Below are 17,931 nucleotides of genomic sequence, written 5' to 3'. Positions count from 1 at the left end.
ACTGGTTTTTAGTTATACTCCAAAATGTACCACATCATGGTTATACCATCATCATGTACCACAGAGAACAAAACTTTCCTCCTTCACCCAGTTTATCCAACTAAAGAAAACTTTCAAAAATTACTTGATTTCTTGATTTCTTTTCCGAGTGTTCCCAAGTTTTAACAATTATTTTTTTCATATTTTTGTAGAGATTTTGTTTTTGATTTGTTTTGCTTTGTGTTGTTTTGTCTTTCCATCTGGTACATTTAATAAAAGACCATAAACTAAAAAAAATTTAAATAATTAAAAATTTAATAATGTATGTGTTTAACAATTGGTGTACAAAAATCCTGAAAATTTAACATTCAGCACCCACAAGATGGTATGAGACACTTCTAGCAAACTGCTGGGGTAGGTAGACTTTTATGTTCCTACAAAATATAGTGCAGTATGTCCTACTTACACTTCAACTATTGTTTGTGTTCTCTTTTGTTATAGAGTTCATCTTAAATATTATTAGAAAGGCCAGAGAAAACTGCTGTTTAATAAGTAATTTTCTGGAAGAAAAATGAGAAATGAAAGGGATAGTTTATTACTCGCTAAGACTATGTACAGTTGACCCTGAACAACATGGATTTCAACTGTGTTGGTCCACTTATAAATTTTTTTCAATTACTAAGTACAGTACTGTAAATTTATTTTCTCTTTCTTATAATTTTTTCAGTAACATTTGCTTTTCTCCAGCTTACTTTATTGTTAGACTACAGAATATAATACATATAACATACAAAATATGTGTTAATTGACTATTTATGCTATCAGTAAGGATTCCAGTCAACAGGAAGCTATCAGTAGTTAACTTCACGGGTAGTCAAAAGACATATGTGGATTTTCGACTGTGTGGGGTATTGGCATCCCTAACCCCTTCAAGGGTCAACTGTACATGTGTTTGTGTAGCAAAATATCTCCCCCCCATATATATATATATATATATATATATATATATATATATATATATATATATACATATATATATATATATAAAATATATGTCTACTATCTATCTAGCTATAAAAATTAATATGGTGAGATCTATCTATATTGATCTACATGTAAAAATAAACTATGTTCTAGAAAAAGCATCTCAATTATTTTCAAGAAAATAACTACAAAATATAATTTTATAAAGAAATCATAAATATTCTTAACTTTTTAAACATATATAGATAATTTTTAAAACTATCACTTTTCCCCTACAGTGTTTACAGAATAATTTACATTTTATGCAATCACTTGCAGTGGGTTGAAAGAAGTTAGTGAGACTCGAATATATATATCAAAAATCTAAATAACCTGTACTCTACCTTAGGTAAGATTTTGTATTTTCTCGTGTATGTGCCCATTTCTTCAGAAAGTGACCTTTTCAGTAAATTGCAAGCAGTAGTAATAACAATGTAGGTATTTGTAAAAAAAAGGGAATAATGCTCTACCGAGAAAAGTATGACATATTATGAACTGAAGGACCAGTAGCCAGACTTGTTTAGATTACAAGAGTCTTTGTTGAGTTAGTCCCAGATTAACAGCTGGAAATGAGCTCAGTTCCTGACTGCTGAATGTTAATGCTGGTAGCTGTTGACACACATTACAAGAAGCACAAAGTTGTATTTTTCAAAAAGTGTCATTGCACTAATAATTTTAGATGTATGTTGACAACTTTAAATAGTAGAGGTTTTCAGCAACTTACAAAATAAATTTGCAAAATGTTCTGCAAGTCTATTAATAAAACTGCACATGAATTGCTCTCTAATGTTTGAACTACTTGAACAGGTGATAACAATGTGATCCTTAAACTGATAATACATCATTTTAATGTGATAACTTCTTAAATTGTTTTGAAATTCAATAGGACTTTAAAAATTATTCACTTCAATTATATATAAACCAACTTCCAAGCAATCCTTTAGGTTTTCAACATCTTTGCAAAAATCTTCCTGAACATAAGGAATGCTTTATAGTCAAGAAGTAAGTTTTTAATTTTTTTTTAACGTGTAATGAATCACAAAGATTTGAGGCACTCTACTCAAAAGAAATAAAAAAGATTAGGGGCCATTTAATCTATGTAAAATATAATTTGATCTTTTAAAAAGATTCTTATTAAAATATAGCTGACATGTAATATTATATTAGTTTCAGGTATACACCATAGTTATTTAACATTTATATACCTAAAGAAGTGATCACCACAATAAACCCAGCAACCGTCTGACACTGTACCATGCTATCACAGTATTATGGACGATATTCCCAAAGCTGTACATTACATCCCATGCCTTATGCGTCGTATACCTGAAAATGTGGACCTCTTATTCCCCTGTACCTTCCCCCCCCACCTCTTTTAAAATTTTTCAATTACAGTTGACATTCAATATTATTTTATATTAACTTCAGGTGTAGAGCATTGTAGTTAGACATTTATATTATTTAAGAAGTAATCTCCTCATCTAGTCTAGTACCCACCTGGCACTATACACAGTTATTACCATATTACTGACTATATTCCCTGTGGTTTACTTGACAGTCCAAGGATTATTTCATAAACACAAATCTTTACTTCTTAATCCCCTTACCTTTTTAACCCTGTCCCCCAAGTCCCCTCCCATCTATCCAACTGATAAAACTAGTACCCATCTGAAACCACACATAGTTATTACAGTATTATTGACTATATTCCTTTTGCTATACCCTACATCCCTATGACTACTTTGTAGCAACCAATTCGTACTTCTTAATCCCTTCCCCTTTTCAACCACCTCTCCAACCCCCCTTCATCTGAAGTATCAAAACGTTCTCTGTATCTACGAGTTTGTTTCTGTTTTGTTTATTTTGTTCTTTCGATTCCACAGACAAGTGAAATCATATTGCATCTGTCTTTCTCTGTCTGACATACTCCACTCAGCCCAATACCCTCAGGTCCATCCATGCCACAGAAGACGGAAAAAAACAGTCCCTTCCACTGCCACGCAATATTCCATTGCATATATGTACTGCCTACTCTTTATCCATTCATCCATCAATGGACACCCCAGCTGCCTCTATATCTTGGCCATTGTAAACAATGCTGCAGTGAACTATGAATGCACACATACCTCTTAGAAGTAGTGTTTTGGGGTTCTTTGGATAAATACCCAAAAGTGGGATTACTGGGCCCTTCTTTGTCTCTTGTTATAGCCTTTGTCTTCAAGTCTATTTTGTCTGGTATAAGTATTATTAGCCCAGCTTTTTTGTTGTTGTTTCCATTTTCATGAAATGACGTTTTCCATCCCTTTACTTTTAGTCTGTGAGTGTCTTTCTATCTGAAGTGAGTCTCTTGTAGGCAGCATACCTAAGGTCTTGTTTTCTTATCCATTCAGCTACCTTATGTTTTTTGATGGGAACATTTAATTCGTATTTAAAGTAATTGTCAATAGATATGTAGTTATTGCCATTTTATTACTTATATTTTTAATCTTTTCATTGTCTTAAAAAAGTCCCTGTAAGATTCTTTGTAATAAGGGTTTGGTGGTAATGAACTCCTTTAGCTTTTTCTTGCCTGTGAAGCTCTTCGTCTTGGATTCTAAATGACAGTTTTGCTGGGTAATCTTGGTTGTAGATCCTTGCTTTTTATCACTTTGAATATTTTGTGCCAATACCTTCTAGTCTGCAAAGTTTCTGTTGAAAAAACAGCTGACAGTTTTATGGGAGTGTGTTTACCTACTCCACTGTCTTGACCACAAATCTCTGTCTCCAATTTTATGTTTCCTATATCTTTGTTGAAGTTCTCATTGAGATTATTGAGCATCCTTATAAATAGTGTTTTGAACTCTGGATAAGGTAGATTGCTTATCTTCATTTTCTTTAGCTGTTTTTCTGCATCTTTCTCCTGTTCTTTCATTTGGAATATGTTTCTTTGTCTCCTCATGTAGGCTGCCTCCCTGTGTTTATCTCTATATATTAGGTAGAGGTTCTATGTCTGCTAGTCTTGGTAGAGTGTGGCCTTATATAGTAGGTGTTGTGGGGCCCAATGGCATAGTCTCCCTGGTCACCAGAGCCAGGTGCTCCACATGTGTCCCTTGTGTGGGTTTTATGTGTCCTCCTGTTGTAGTTGAGCCTTGGTTGTTGTTTGTATGTCAATGGGAGAGATTGACCCTTGGGCTGATTGGTTGTGAGGACTGTCCATGACTATAGTGGAGCAGCTGTAGTGCAGGGGCTGACCCTACAGTGGAGGTTTCACTTTAGTGGGGCTCTGGAGATGGCCCAGTCTGCCCTTTGGGTGCGTCATTTATGGAGGTAATTGGGTGGTGCTCTGGTGTGGTCAGAAGTTGACCAATGGGTGTGTTGGTTTTCAGGCCTCTTGGAAAGGGTTCAGGTACAGGATAAGGTCAGATACTGCCTGTGCCCTGCCTGGGGCCACCTGACCTGAGCCACCAAGCAATCTGCAGATGGCCACAACCCAAGATGGGCTTGGAGGTTCCTTGAGAGTCCAAGCCATGAACTGAGGCTGGCTGCCACTAGTGCTGGGGTTGGGCTGCTCAGTAAGCGGCATGGACATGCTGAGGCCAAGTGCTGCTTGGGTTTTGTGGACCTTTGAGAGATTTTGGGAAAGTCCAGAGCACAAGCCAAGACAGGCTATTTGTATGGAAAAGCCACTGGAAGAGACTTCAGTGTGTCCAAAAGTTGAGAGGAGCAAGTTCTCAGGAAATCACCAGCACGGGGTAGACAAAACATGTTAACCAGGTTGATGGAGACTCAAATATGGCAGCTGCCTATGTCTGCATGCAGGGAGGGGGCGGGCTCATCAGAGAAACAAAGGCTTCTGCCAGCTCCTCCATCTGGAAGAGAGCTGCCCCTCCAGCCCTCAACCAGAGTCCAGATAGGTCAGTTCCTCCCTGTATGTCCTGGTGTCTTTGGAGCTGCTGCCCCAGCAGTGGAGCTCAGAGCGAGTGAAGCCATCAGTAAGTCCATTCTTGGTCCTTTAAGAGGAGTGCCTAGGACTGCAGCTACCCTAGTCTCACTCAGTTACAATCTCTGCTGGTTTTTATAAACAGAAGTTATGGGGACTTCTCTCCCCGTTAGTGGAACCCTGGGCTGGGGAGGCTGGTATGGGGCTGGAAATCCTTGCTCCTTCGGGAGGTCACCTCCATAGCTGAAATATCCCTCCCAATTTTTAACAGTCACAGGCGGGTGTGGGACCAGCCCAATCCACATCTTTGTCCCACCTACAAGTCTCCAGGTAGCTTCTCCTGTATGTCCTTAGTTGTAGGACTTCAGTTCAGCTAGGCTTCAGGCCATTCTCAATGATGGTTGTTCTGTAGTTTAGTTGTAACTTTGATGTGATCATGAGAGGTTGCAAGCATAGACTTTACCTACTCTGCCATCCTGACCTGAATCTAATCTTCATATCCTTATCTTCTACTGGGCCATGAGTCATGAACACATATTAATGAAAGGCACGTCAATTATCACAGACTATTACAGCCCCAGGCAAGTAGCATCCAATGAGAAAAACCTGGATTGTTAGAGAAGCTCCAGATTCTGGTTGTGGCCTGGAATGGTGGTATTCTTCCCTGTTTATATGACTTCATCTGAGAGTTTCACGTACTTCACAAACATTCACTTGTCAATTTTCACAGCATCCCCACAAACCAGATAGTGTGAAAGATTATTATTCTCACAGGAGAATTGGGAGCAAAAGTCATGCAGAAGATGTTTGCCAGGAGTCACAAAGAAATTGATAGAGTGCTTCTTCTGTGCATGTAGTAGGCTCTCAATAAATACCATTTAATAGAGCTGAAGTACAGCCTGAGCTGCAAGCCACAGCTCTGCTTCTTCTCCCTCCCTCCCTCCTTCTTTCTCTCCCTTCCTCCTTTTCTTTCTTTCTGCTTTTCCCTCCTTCCTTTCCTTCCTTCCATTCTTTTTATTTTCACAATCCAATCATTTTATTTGTTCAATGGCTCACATTGCAAGCATTAAACCAATCATGGGCCCAGATTCATATAATTAGAAAGATAAAAGCAAATGCGATCTATGTAGATAAATGAAAACTAAAGGCTCACAATGAATCACCTTGTAGTTTTTAAATATCTACAGCCTAGAACGTAGAATTTACAAATCTTTTAGGTCCTTCTGGATGTCCTACAGGGCATCTGCACTTTTCTCGAGTTAAACAATTTTATCAACCTTCAGCTTCTGGTTGATAACTTTTTACATGGTAAGCAGACCTTGAGCAATTCTGAAGTCAGTATTGTAGTTCACGCTAACTGTGAAAATCATCTCAGGTAAGTGAACTCTTTTAGATCCAAACTAAAAGCCAGACACTGAATCTTTCATTAGAATGGACAGCAATTCTGTTCCCTGTGAATAGCTGATACAAGACTGAGCCAACCTTACATCTCTTACCTGATAATAAATCTCCCTAGAAATCATAACTACTTCTAAATAAATGTTTTCTTTCTTGAGAAAAAAATCCTGATGTTATAAAATTTCTTTTCTATAAAAATTCATAAATTGGTTTAGTTCTCAAGAAGGGAACAGCAAAAGTTTGTATTTAAAAAAAACACAAAAACATACTCAGTAGACCAATATATTTAGGTAAAGAAATAGGCTTGATACTGGAAAATGTTTTTAAACATTAGAGTATTTAAGATTTATTCCTGAATGTTTATTGCAAATTCCAGGATGTTGGAAACTCTGGAACTGTTTGTGAATGACGAGCAATAAATCTACCATGGAGTGGGGATGACGAATGTTCCTGAGTGGGGAGGGAAGACACAATAGGATCAATGGTTCGTGGACTTTCCCATTGTTGATGCAACACTCTTGAAGAGGATCTAGCTCTTTACCATCATGGAGGGCAAATAAAAAGAAGTATGGCTGCACAGTTTTAAATCGCTAGAATCTTTTAGGCCTCTCAAATTTAATTCAAATTTCTTAGCTATTTGGTTTTTCTCCGTCTAAGAAAGGGGCTGACATTCTTTGTCCCCTTTCCTCAGAATCTCTTTGGTGGGCCTTCAGTAGTGGCACCTGTTTCACCATCGATTTTTCCCATGCCAAGATGGAACCTTGTGGCACTAGGTTAGGACTAGGTTAGGACCTGTCCTTCTCACAGGCCTCTGGAGCAGTGCCTCTGGTGGAATTCTGCCTCATCACCTCATGCATTTTCACAGCTCTGACCCTGGATCATTGCTTTGGTCCTCTTCCATTTAGTTGCATATTTAGCGATTACTTTGGGAACACTTAAATTTAATAATTCACACTATAAATTCTGTTGGGTATCTAGCTAGTTAAATTGGCCTACCTCTCTTTTTTCTTTCAATTAATACATAGTTGGCTGTTTTACAGTAGAGCTGATTGAGATAAATATGTTTAACCTTGTCTGTCAGATATGTGAAGGCTAGAATGATGTTTTCATAAGTTTCCTGCTAGCCATTGGTTAGACAGACTTTTGGGGATGGGTAAGGAGCTATTAAAGTTACAAAGCCAGGTCAGAATATCCCTTTGTTCATTCCAAATCACACAAGAAAACTTTAATTTTAATCTTGTTAACTAAGTTCATTGTTATTAATGAATCAGCATTGATCAATATTAGTGTTTATCAATATTACAACCTTGTGAATAGTAAACCTTATCAATAATAAAAAAGCTGTCCTGAGAGTTTTGCATGAAGAGGCCACTTCAAGTGCCCAGCCAAAATCACAGCTCTAGTATCCATGCCTCCGCTGGGTGAGACTAGTTTCAGATATTTCCTTTAAAACTGGATGGTTTTCATTGGGGGTTTTCTTTCCTAGCTTTTCTGGATAGACATACAATGCCAGAAATTCAAGGTTCTCTTTAGATATTCACTGCTTGTGATATATTATTCTGGTTATACAGACAAATTTAATTCAAATTTCTAAGCTATTTGGTTTTTCTCCGTCTAAGAAAGGGGCTGACATTCTTTCTGAGATACAGAGATGGTTTGCAAGTCTCTACTGATTTACTGTCTGATGAAGAGAAGCGGGTACAGAGGATGGAAACATTCATCTGCGGCAGAGTTAGACTGCATTTGCCTTCTTTAAAAGTTTCTTTGCATAATGCAAATATGGGTGGTTGGTCACATGGTAAACTACCATTAGCTAGTACCTTCCTGACATCCAGCACAGAATGAGAATTGAGATCCTGAGGGGAGGGAAGGAGGATTGGGGGTACAATCTCATTGGGGGAGGAAATAGAGGCTAAGGGGTATTGAATAGGGGGTTCAAAAAACAAAATTTCTACTTCTAAGTTTTGCCTAAGACCGATTCCCAATTGCTATTATACTAAAAATCATTTAATCTTCCACTTTTAGTAAACCATTGTTGACAACATTTCTGTCCTCACCGGCACCAATAAGAGACTCAGCTGGAGGGCAAGTAATTTTTCAGACCTAAATCTCCTAACATTCTGGGGGAAAATCAGTAGCTATCCTCCTTACTCTCTACCCCATCCCTTATTTTTCAGCAAGAAAACATAGAGCAAGGCAGAGATTTTCACACTGGGATTTTAAAAGAATGAGGCCCATTTTGGATCTTCTGAACAACTTATTTATCCAAATAAATAGGATTCTCATCAAAGTTTCCAACTTAGTGGACTATATTTATAACAATGCCTTTATTACTCAAAACAATTTTGAAACTGATTAAAATAAACTGTGACAGATCCCTTTAAATACTTTGGCAGTTGGCACATTTTCACCCTCTGAGGGTGGATTTGACTCCTTTAACGGCCAAATGTCATTCAGAGCCAACTCTCGTGAGGAAGGCGCATACTCATACAGAATAATCCTCTGTGGTTGAAAACAAAAGGTGGGACTATAAAGCCATTAGGCTAAGTTGTGTCCATTTATGGCTTATAAATTGACTCTAAAGTCAATTCCCAAGGATAGCTCCACAACTGTTTTGAGAATTGGTGGTGCCATTAGTATGAGATGAGAGTGTCCCAAGGGGCTTATTCTGAAAGTATATAAATATGTGATGTATTTGTTTGAAAACAAGCCTCATTTTTTACCATCACATTCTGTTGTAGCGTCTGTCTTTTTCTAAGCCGGAGTATCATTCGTCTAGTCATTTGCTCATGTAACAAGAATTAGCCCATCAACATAGTGTGGATAGTAAGAGAAGAACCCTGAGTCAGACAGGCTGGGTCCAAATCCAACTACGATACTTTGTACTCTGTCACTCTGGACAAAGTTACCTAACCCCTCTGACGTTCTCAGTTTCCTCATCTGACTAGACTGGGTATAAATTTAGTGTTGTTGGGGGGGTACAGAGAGTACATGCACGCATTGCCCGAGGCCCACAGTAAGTACTTCACAAACATCAGCTGTTACCGAAGTTTTACTGACAGTCCATTCTGTGTCACTCACTCTTGCTGCTAAAATTCTAGGTTTGGGATTAAAATGAATCATAATAATAGTTAATAACTTAAATTCAAATAAACAATAATAACGAAGTAAACAACATCACTTTCATATGATTATCTATTTAAAATTGCAAGGATGTAAAATCCTCTAAAAATATTCGTGGGAAATTTATCTAGGTAATTGCACCAGTGACCAAAACATGACTTGTTATGACAATAGTAGCTAGATGACAGTTATTTTAAATTCATATATGCTAATAGCTCTGAAAAATCCTCATTAAAAGCAACTGCTGTTTTAATTTGAAAGCTCTCAGCATTTAAACTTTAAAAAGCATATTGCCTTCAGATAATAATATTTGAAGTATGAGCTGTACAGAAGTAGTCTGCATAAAACTCCATTACTATTCTTTTGGAAATGTTGCACATTTATGAAGATTAAATAGGTTCTGGATCAAGTTATAAGTGAGACGGTGTTCTATGCAGGCTTTTTCCAGTGATTCTGACAGATGAACTCCCAGGGCCAGAATCCACATCTGACCACGGCTGTGGGGTGCTCTGCTTTGAGCTCAGGAGGACGAGACTGGGAGCTTTGTTTCTAGTCACAAAAGACTGATATTTACAGTCATTCTTTTCATCTGTATGGGCTGACACATTTATCGTACATACTCTCTGCACATAAACAATGCACCTGAATTTCTCATAAAGTGGGCAGTATTAGAAATACCCTCTTGTTTAAGAAGATATTGAACAATAATAAAGCCTTTCCATAAGGTTTTCCAAAGAATAGTTTTAGTTTAAGATTGATCCCACCAAAGGTATGATTTCCCAGTTATGTTGGCAGTTGCAATTATAGTTTCTCGAGCTTAAATGCTTAATTAGGAGCCTTTGGAAAGTTTCATGTCAAGCTAAAAATATTTCTAATGTACACTCTCTGCTTACTCAAAGCTGCATGGAGCTGTAATTTACAAAGGAAACTTGTTTCCTTAATTGTTGTGTCAGTCAGTAAAAGCACAGGGAGCAGGCACAGAATAATTTGTTTATATTTAGCTGTGCCAGTGGCCATGAAATGTCACAACCTTCATGTAATTTAGGGAAAGGTTAGGGATGTTATTTCTATAGAACCAATTGCTTTACAATTTGCTTTACTTCTAAAAATTATGTAGTTCGCAGGATTTTTATGTAAAACTTTTTGCTTCTATCATTATAATTTTGCTTTCATATAAGACTTGAAAGTAAAGACTTGAGTAAGGTTTTAAGTTGATTCCTTTGTTTTTGTATTATAGTTAGTCATTACAGAAAGCTAGATTAACAGAAAATATAGGCTAATAGAGCTTGAATTAAAAGGTTTATTTTTTTCTGAATTCTACTATTTTTATACTGTCTTCAGCTTTTGAGGAGTATGTTTCATTATGGAATAGATTTAGAGATGAATAAACTGAAGAGAAGCACACATTTTCAGGATGACTCATCTACTGGCGTACCAAGTGTGATGAGAGAAAGGGGGTGGGGGGAAACAAAGAAAAACAAGTAGACAAGAAGGAAGAATGCCTTGCATTTCTGTAAGACTCTGGCTTTCAAAGCATTTTCACATCTCGGCTGCAACCTTTCCAGAGAGAGTTTACCAGGTATGTTCTTATTAGACGAGCTCATCCCCCCAAAGTGTAGGGGCCTGTGTCATGATGTAGTTACAAATTCAAGCTTGTCAGTTAGATGGATGTGGGTTATGATCTCGGTTCTGTCACTTTCATCAGTGTGACCTTGGATAAACTACAATGTGTCTGAGTGTAGGTTCCTCCTCTGAAAAATGAGACTATGATAACTAATTTACAGGTTGACTGGCCACACAAATGGGCATGGCATATGCACATAGTACCCACTCAATGAATTGTAGTTGTCAATTCTTGTTATCATTGCTATTGCTATCTAGCCCTACAGGCAGAATGAATACTTTCCAGTTACTTATAAAGATAGGGCCAAAGTAAACGGACAATGGAGATTTGACAATGAACTTAATAAGAGAGAAAGATGTTTCATTCTTTCAGGAAATCATTTCAACAGATGATGTCAACATATTGGCATGCTCATTTCCACATTCCATTAGCTTCCAAATGTCATTTCTTAGAGCTGTCCCTCCCTCACCAGGAAACGTTATGGCCTGATCACTGATGAACCCTTGATTTATGATGTGTGGGAATCTCCAGTTAATAGAATCCTTTGATAGTTCTCATTTAGTCTATTCTTGAGTTAGTTTTGATTAAAATTATATTTCTACTTTATGTGCATTAATCAAGAGGCAATATGATAGCAATTGGCGATCTTTTGACAACGAAGACCCCAAAACAATCTTCTAAAAGTTATTTAACTTCATCAACTTTTTGGTACATTTGTTTTATGCTGTATTTGATTTGAATATCAGCATCACTTAAACGTTTCATAATAATTGCAATAATGTATAAAGTTAATCTGTTATTGATACAAGTGGACATAATGAGTTCTACATCTTTTAAGAAATAAATACTGGGATTCAATGTTTAATTAGCATTATGTATGTAAATGAAAGGAGGGGCATTTTCATGCATATGTGGTTTTTAATAAATAATCAGGTGTAATATTGGCAGAGAAAGAACAAGGTATTTACAGTGATTAAAAACAGCACGTAAGAAATATGACACTACAGTCTTTAACAATTACGGTTCTGAAAGGAATAAAAATAATAAAGACTGTAGAAATCTAGACTTATTTCAATATCCTAAGCATTTTGTAACACAGTTCTGGATGAGGAGTGACATGGTATATCTGTGACAGAATAAGGATGGTGGCATTTTCATAACATAGTAGTAGTTAAGAAAGTTGGAAGAATGGAAAAATTCGGTTTAAGAAGTTCTCTTCAAGCTAGATAGAAATTTTGACTCAATTTAAGTCATAAATACCTGCTGGTCTTCATCATCATCAGTTCATTATCAAAATAATGGTTTTACAAAACTAATAAGAATAATGATAGTTTTATTACAAAAAATCAGTGAGCAACATGCAGTGTGACTGAAAAGGTACAATGTGAAGAGGTGTGGGCTGTAGATTGCAAGTTGTGGCAGTGACAGAGGCAGTAGGCTAGATTTAAGTTAGGTTTCTTTGGAAATCCTCTATTAAGTATTGCAATGGATTACTTGCAAAGGGGCGGAAAAACTCTCTGTGTAGTTATTTGAGAGAGAGATTAACTTCCAACAGTCTGGAGGCTATAGGTGAGTGTTTCAGAGAAGGTGAGGACCAGGGACAAAAGTGAAACGTATTCTTAGATTTTGTGTAAAACAGTCTCCCTCAGGTTTAATGGTGTGACTCTAATAAAGTAACTGTGTGTGCTTGCAACAATATGCATACACTGTCAGGGCTGCTGCACACAGAGGGTTGTAAACTGTCTAACCCTCAAGGGAGCTGTTTGAATCAAAGACTTCATAAATTTATATGTTATTGCAATGTGTTTCTGGCAAATGGCAATAAAATGTTTTGTTCTATAAAATCAATATAGGAGTTTCCACTTCTGGTGTGGATGAACAAGCTCCTAACTGAACCTCTTGCAAATAACTATAAATTCTGGGTAAAATACAAAAAACTACCTGACAACTCTGAAGAGCGGACAAAAGTAGGAACATTTTGAAGGGGAAGTAAAACTTGGAGGAACGATGAGCATGTGTTGAGTTCCAGATTTTTGCAGTTTTACACTAAGGGTAGCTGGAGCAACCAGATAAAGAAGCCTCTTGAAAGTGAGGGGAAATTTTCAGAAAGGAGAAGGCCTGAGAAGGTGAACTCCAAGCTTTGTGTATAAATTCTGCCCAAGTCCCTTACCAACCCCTGAGGCACACAATTTCTGAATGGTGATCTGACCTGCCAACTACTGTAGGTGAGACAGTTGGCAGTTTGATTCCAAACAAGACAGTTGCCTGCTAAAACAAAAACATCAAGTAATATAGAATAGTCTAGAGTTTCCAACATATGACAATTAAAATATCCAAATAATTGAAGATTATTTGACAAAAAGAAAAACATGACCTATTTTCAAGGGAAAACAACCAATAGATGCCAACCCCAAAATGACTCACATGTTAGAATTATAAGGATTTTAAAGCAGCTATTATAATATGCTCAAGGTGACAAAACAAAATATGCTTGTAAAGAAGAAAATGACGTTTTTCTTTTTTACAGAATTTTCTCTGTAGAGAAAATTTAAAAAATAAAACCAATACATTATAACAATTTCTAAACAAATAGAAAAAGTATCTGGAGGAAAGGGTATCTTTTACTGATTTTCACAAAGGCACTGTATGGAGTATCAATCAAATACATATTCCTGGAAAATATTTAAAGCCATATTATGGCCTTAGAAGGTCACAAAATAGTTAAAATTAACCCAGGAAATTTTACTTTTAAGTACTTGGAATAAGTCCCATACAAAAAGTGACCTAATATAATTTAGTAATGCTAGGTGAGAACTAAGGTATGCAAATTTCCCACTAAGTTCCATGTTCTAACAGACTTCAATATAACAACATTTATAAAGAGGATACCAGCTACATAAAGTGGTATAAAGTTGATTTCTCACAAAGTTTTTTGTCTATAACTTATTTTTTCAATGTTGGTTTTTTTTTTAGGTTGTATAATACAAAATACATAAAAAAGCATAATACATGAAAAATGAAAGGTATAATTTGTGAGCAATGTGATTATAAGTTATATTAAGTTGTGGTTTACATATATTGGTCACAACAAAGATGGTAGAGAGTATTTGTGAATGATTTCTCAATTTCATTTACTGACTTCCTTTTACAAAGTAGTATTTTGTTTGTTTTTTTCAGGGAATACAGAGATCTATTTTGTAAACCACTTTGATGAGAACTTTCTAGCATACTATATAAGAAGCATAAGAAGCAAAGGAATTATTCAGTCAACAGTATTGTGCATACAAAAAGAGTTACTGAGGTATTAGATGGGATATCCTTCCTCTTCAGAGAGGTGGTGTTTGAAGAAACTGTACAAGAGCTATCAAAGAACTTGATGTCCATGTTATATATTATCAGGTTTCTATTTAACATTAATTCAATCTGAAGTGTATCCTCCCAATGTTACGGTAGCAACACATGTACGAGTATATGATTTCTCAAATTTGCTGTCAGGATTGATAATATGAATGTTTTCGATCAGCAAAACATAACTGTACAGTAAAGGAAACTCAGTATTACATATTGAGAGGCAAGCTCTTTATTTCTGTCTTTTATATTTGTGGGGTTTTCTTTTGTGGCTCAATGGACATACACTCATCTTTTTTTATGTAACCACTCCCACGTGTCTTTTTTCCTATGAGGTTGAAAGTTGTTCAACATTCAGAACTATGTTACATTTTTCTCTGACATTCCATACAGCACCTAGCACAGGTGGTAAATACAGAAGCTCAGAGTTAAGAAACACTTATCTAAGATTTACATCTGGACAAGTAACTTGAACTCTCCAAAAAGTAGTTTCCTCATCTTTTAAATGGAAATAATAGTAACAGTTATCTCATGAAGTTCTTGCACATTTTGTATAAGATAGAGCAAGTAAAGTGCATATATTAGAACCTGGAATACAGTAAGTACTAAAAAAGTAGTTATTGTGCTTACATTATTATTGTACTTGACAAAAAATTCATTAAATGAAAAAATAAATGAATAATGACTTAATTTTATTAACTGGAAAATTTTATCTCATATTCATCTCTAAGAGGGGCTAAATGGTTCCTTTGAAGGCTCATATAAAAAGTGAACAAAAATACCATTTGTCAATACAAGGTGATAATAAAAATATGCACATTTTCCACTTAGTTCCACATTCTAACAGAATTCCAGGAGATACAATATACAACAACATTTACAAAGAGAAGACTTGCTATAAATCTTATGACCAGATGAATTCCACAGTTATTTATCAGCACCTACAAACTGCAATACATAGTGCAAAGACAAAGAGTTGAATGAAAAATGGAAATATAAAAAGACATGGCCCTATTTTAAAAAACTCATAACTTTCCTTAGAAATTGAAATAACAGATTATCTGGTACGGACAGTGGTCCCAGACATTGCAGACAACTGGACATTATAAAGTAAATCATCATGCTTGTATAAAAATAGGTTTATATACACTGTGAAATTTGCAAATTTCCCCTAGTTTTGCTCTAATAAATACAATCTAAATTTCAAATACTTAACCTGAGGCTCACATAATCATAAGTTTATACCCAAAAGCCCCACTTTATATTTTCTTACTTCTCATCTATTGAATATTTCTGTTCTTAAAATTCAGGTCTATTTTGTTAATAACCTACAGCTTGACTAAACAATGTAATGAGGCCATCATTCTTCTCACTTTTTGATTAGACGCATCCACTTATGCCAAATTTGTAGTAGTGAGGAATCCAATGTCAAGAACAACTACAAAAATAACAAATAAACAAAACTGACGACACCTCCACCAATATACTCACTGTTGTACTGGTAATGTTTAACAACTGGCTCTTAACAAAACAAAATCAAAACCCTGACTGACAGCATTTGCCAATTTCTGTAGCATAAATTCTCCATCCACAGCTGATTTTAACCTACCACTATGATGCCACTGAATGCCGAGTTAGGAAGAAAAGTGCCGTAATATACTACTATATTCCACCAAAAGCACAAAAGATATAAATAACCTCAAGAGTCATAACAGGAAGAGAGATCCAAGATGGCAGAGTAGATAAACACAATACTTGCTTCTTTCCGTGAACACATTAAAATTACAACTAAATTATACAACAACCAACCTGGAGAATCACCTGAAGTCTAGCTAAACAGAAGTTTTATCACTAAGGATATAAATAAGAAGCCATGTTGAGGCTGGCAGGAGGAGAGGAGATGCGAAATGGGCTAGCCCCCAAACTCTGAGTGGCGACTGAGAAACAGAAGGGATATCTCGGCTTTGGAGGTTACCCCTGCAGGAGCAAAGGACCCAGCCCCACACCCGCCTCCCCAGCCCTGAGTCCTGGTGCCGGGAAGAGGAGCCCCCACAACAACTGGCTGTGAAAAACAATGGGGATTCTGACCATCTGGGTGGGATGGAAGGCTGAGGGAAACCCAAACGTCCTCTTAAGGGGCGAGCACAGACTCACGTGCAGGTACTCACCCTGGGCTCTGGCGGAGAGACAGTGACTTGGTGGGCATCAGAGACACACAGGGGGCAGACTGAGGCATGTGGTTTTGCAACAAGGGCTGGAGAACAGCCGCCATTTTCCCTGTGAGGTACCCTCCTCCCATTCAGCCAGCAGGTGGGCATCATCTTTCCTATGTTGAGCCCTCCCCCTACGCTTACGGCCAAATCTGAATCTGATTGGTCTGGTGAGCTCTGCTGCTCCACCTGCTGACTCACTGGGACCCCACCCTACCCAACTCCAATGAAATATTGCTTGGCCATGTAAGGGAATAGGTTCTTGCCATCTGTGGTGGCCTGGATGGACCTGGAGGGTATTGTGCTGAGTGGAGTATGTTAGATAGTGAAAGACAGATGCAATGTGTTTTAACTTATATGTGGCATCTAAAGAACGAAATAAACAAACGAAACAGAAATGGACTCATAGATACAGAACATTTTGATGGTTGCCAGATGGGAGGGGTGTGGGTGAAAAAGGTGAAGAGATTAAGAAGTACAAATTGGTTGTTACAAAATAGTCATGGGGATGTAAAGCATAGGGAATATAGTCAATAATATGGTAATAACTATGTATAGTGCAGGTGAGTACTAGAGTAGTCAGGGGGATCACTTCTTAAATTATATAAATATCTAACCACTATGCTGTACCCCTGTAATTAATATAAAATAATATTGAATGTCAACTGTAATTGAAAAATTAAAAAGTGGGGGGGTATAGGGGAATAAGAGGTCCAAATTCCCAAGTATAAAACAAATAAGTCATGGGGATGTAATGTACAGCATAGGGAATCTTGTTAATAATACTGTGATAGCATGGTACAGTGTCAGATGGTTGCTGGACTTACCATGGTGATCACTTCTTTAGGTATATAAATGTCAGATAATTATGGTGTATCCCTGAAACTAATATAATACTGCATGTTAGCTATATTTTTAATAAAAATCTTTTAATGAAGGAGTCATAATAGTAAAATGTAGTAAATAATTGAGTGATGAACTTAGAATGTTTATTGTCTTTGTTTTTAATGTAATTTATTTAGTTTTGTTTACATAATTTAATTTTTAATAATGGCTGTATTTAATGACCAGCTTGAAAAATTCCTGAAAATTCAATCGTTGGCTCTTATGAGCCAGTACGAACAGGCTCCAGCACAACACTGAGTGTAGTATAATTGTTAAAGGGTATGGCACACGTGTTTGAAACTGGACTCAGCCACTTTCAGATACTATTAGTCAAGTCACCTGATCTCAAAACCTCAGTGTTCTCATCTGTATAATTATAGTACCGACTTCATAGAGTTGTTGCAAAGATAATATGAGGAAAT

General features: G+C 36.6%; 1 protein-coding gene across 2 annotated transcripts in view; it reads right to left on the bottom strand.

Annotated features, from left to right (window-relative positions):
* Positions 1–17,931, bottom strand: part of KCNQ5 (potassium voltage-gated channel subfamily Q member 5) — a 532,349-nt gene that overhangs the window by 313,957 nt on the left and 200,461 nt on the right. The gene's annotated exons all lie outside the window — the stretch shown is intronic.

This window comes from Rhinolophus ferrumequinum, chromosome 3 (genome assembly GCF_004115265.2).
Source record: "Rhinolophus ferrumequinum isolate MPI-CBG mRhiFer1 chromosome 3, mRhiFer1_v1.p, whole genome shotgun sequence".
Classification (NCBI taxonomy): Eukaryota; Metazoa; Chordata; class Mammalia; order Chiroptera; family Rhinolophidae; genus Rhinolophus; species Rhinolophus ferrumequinum.
Note: the sequence above shows the minus strand (reverse complement) of the source record. Positions and strands in the feature narration are given on the sequence as shown.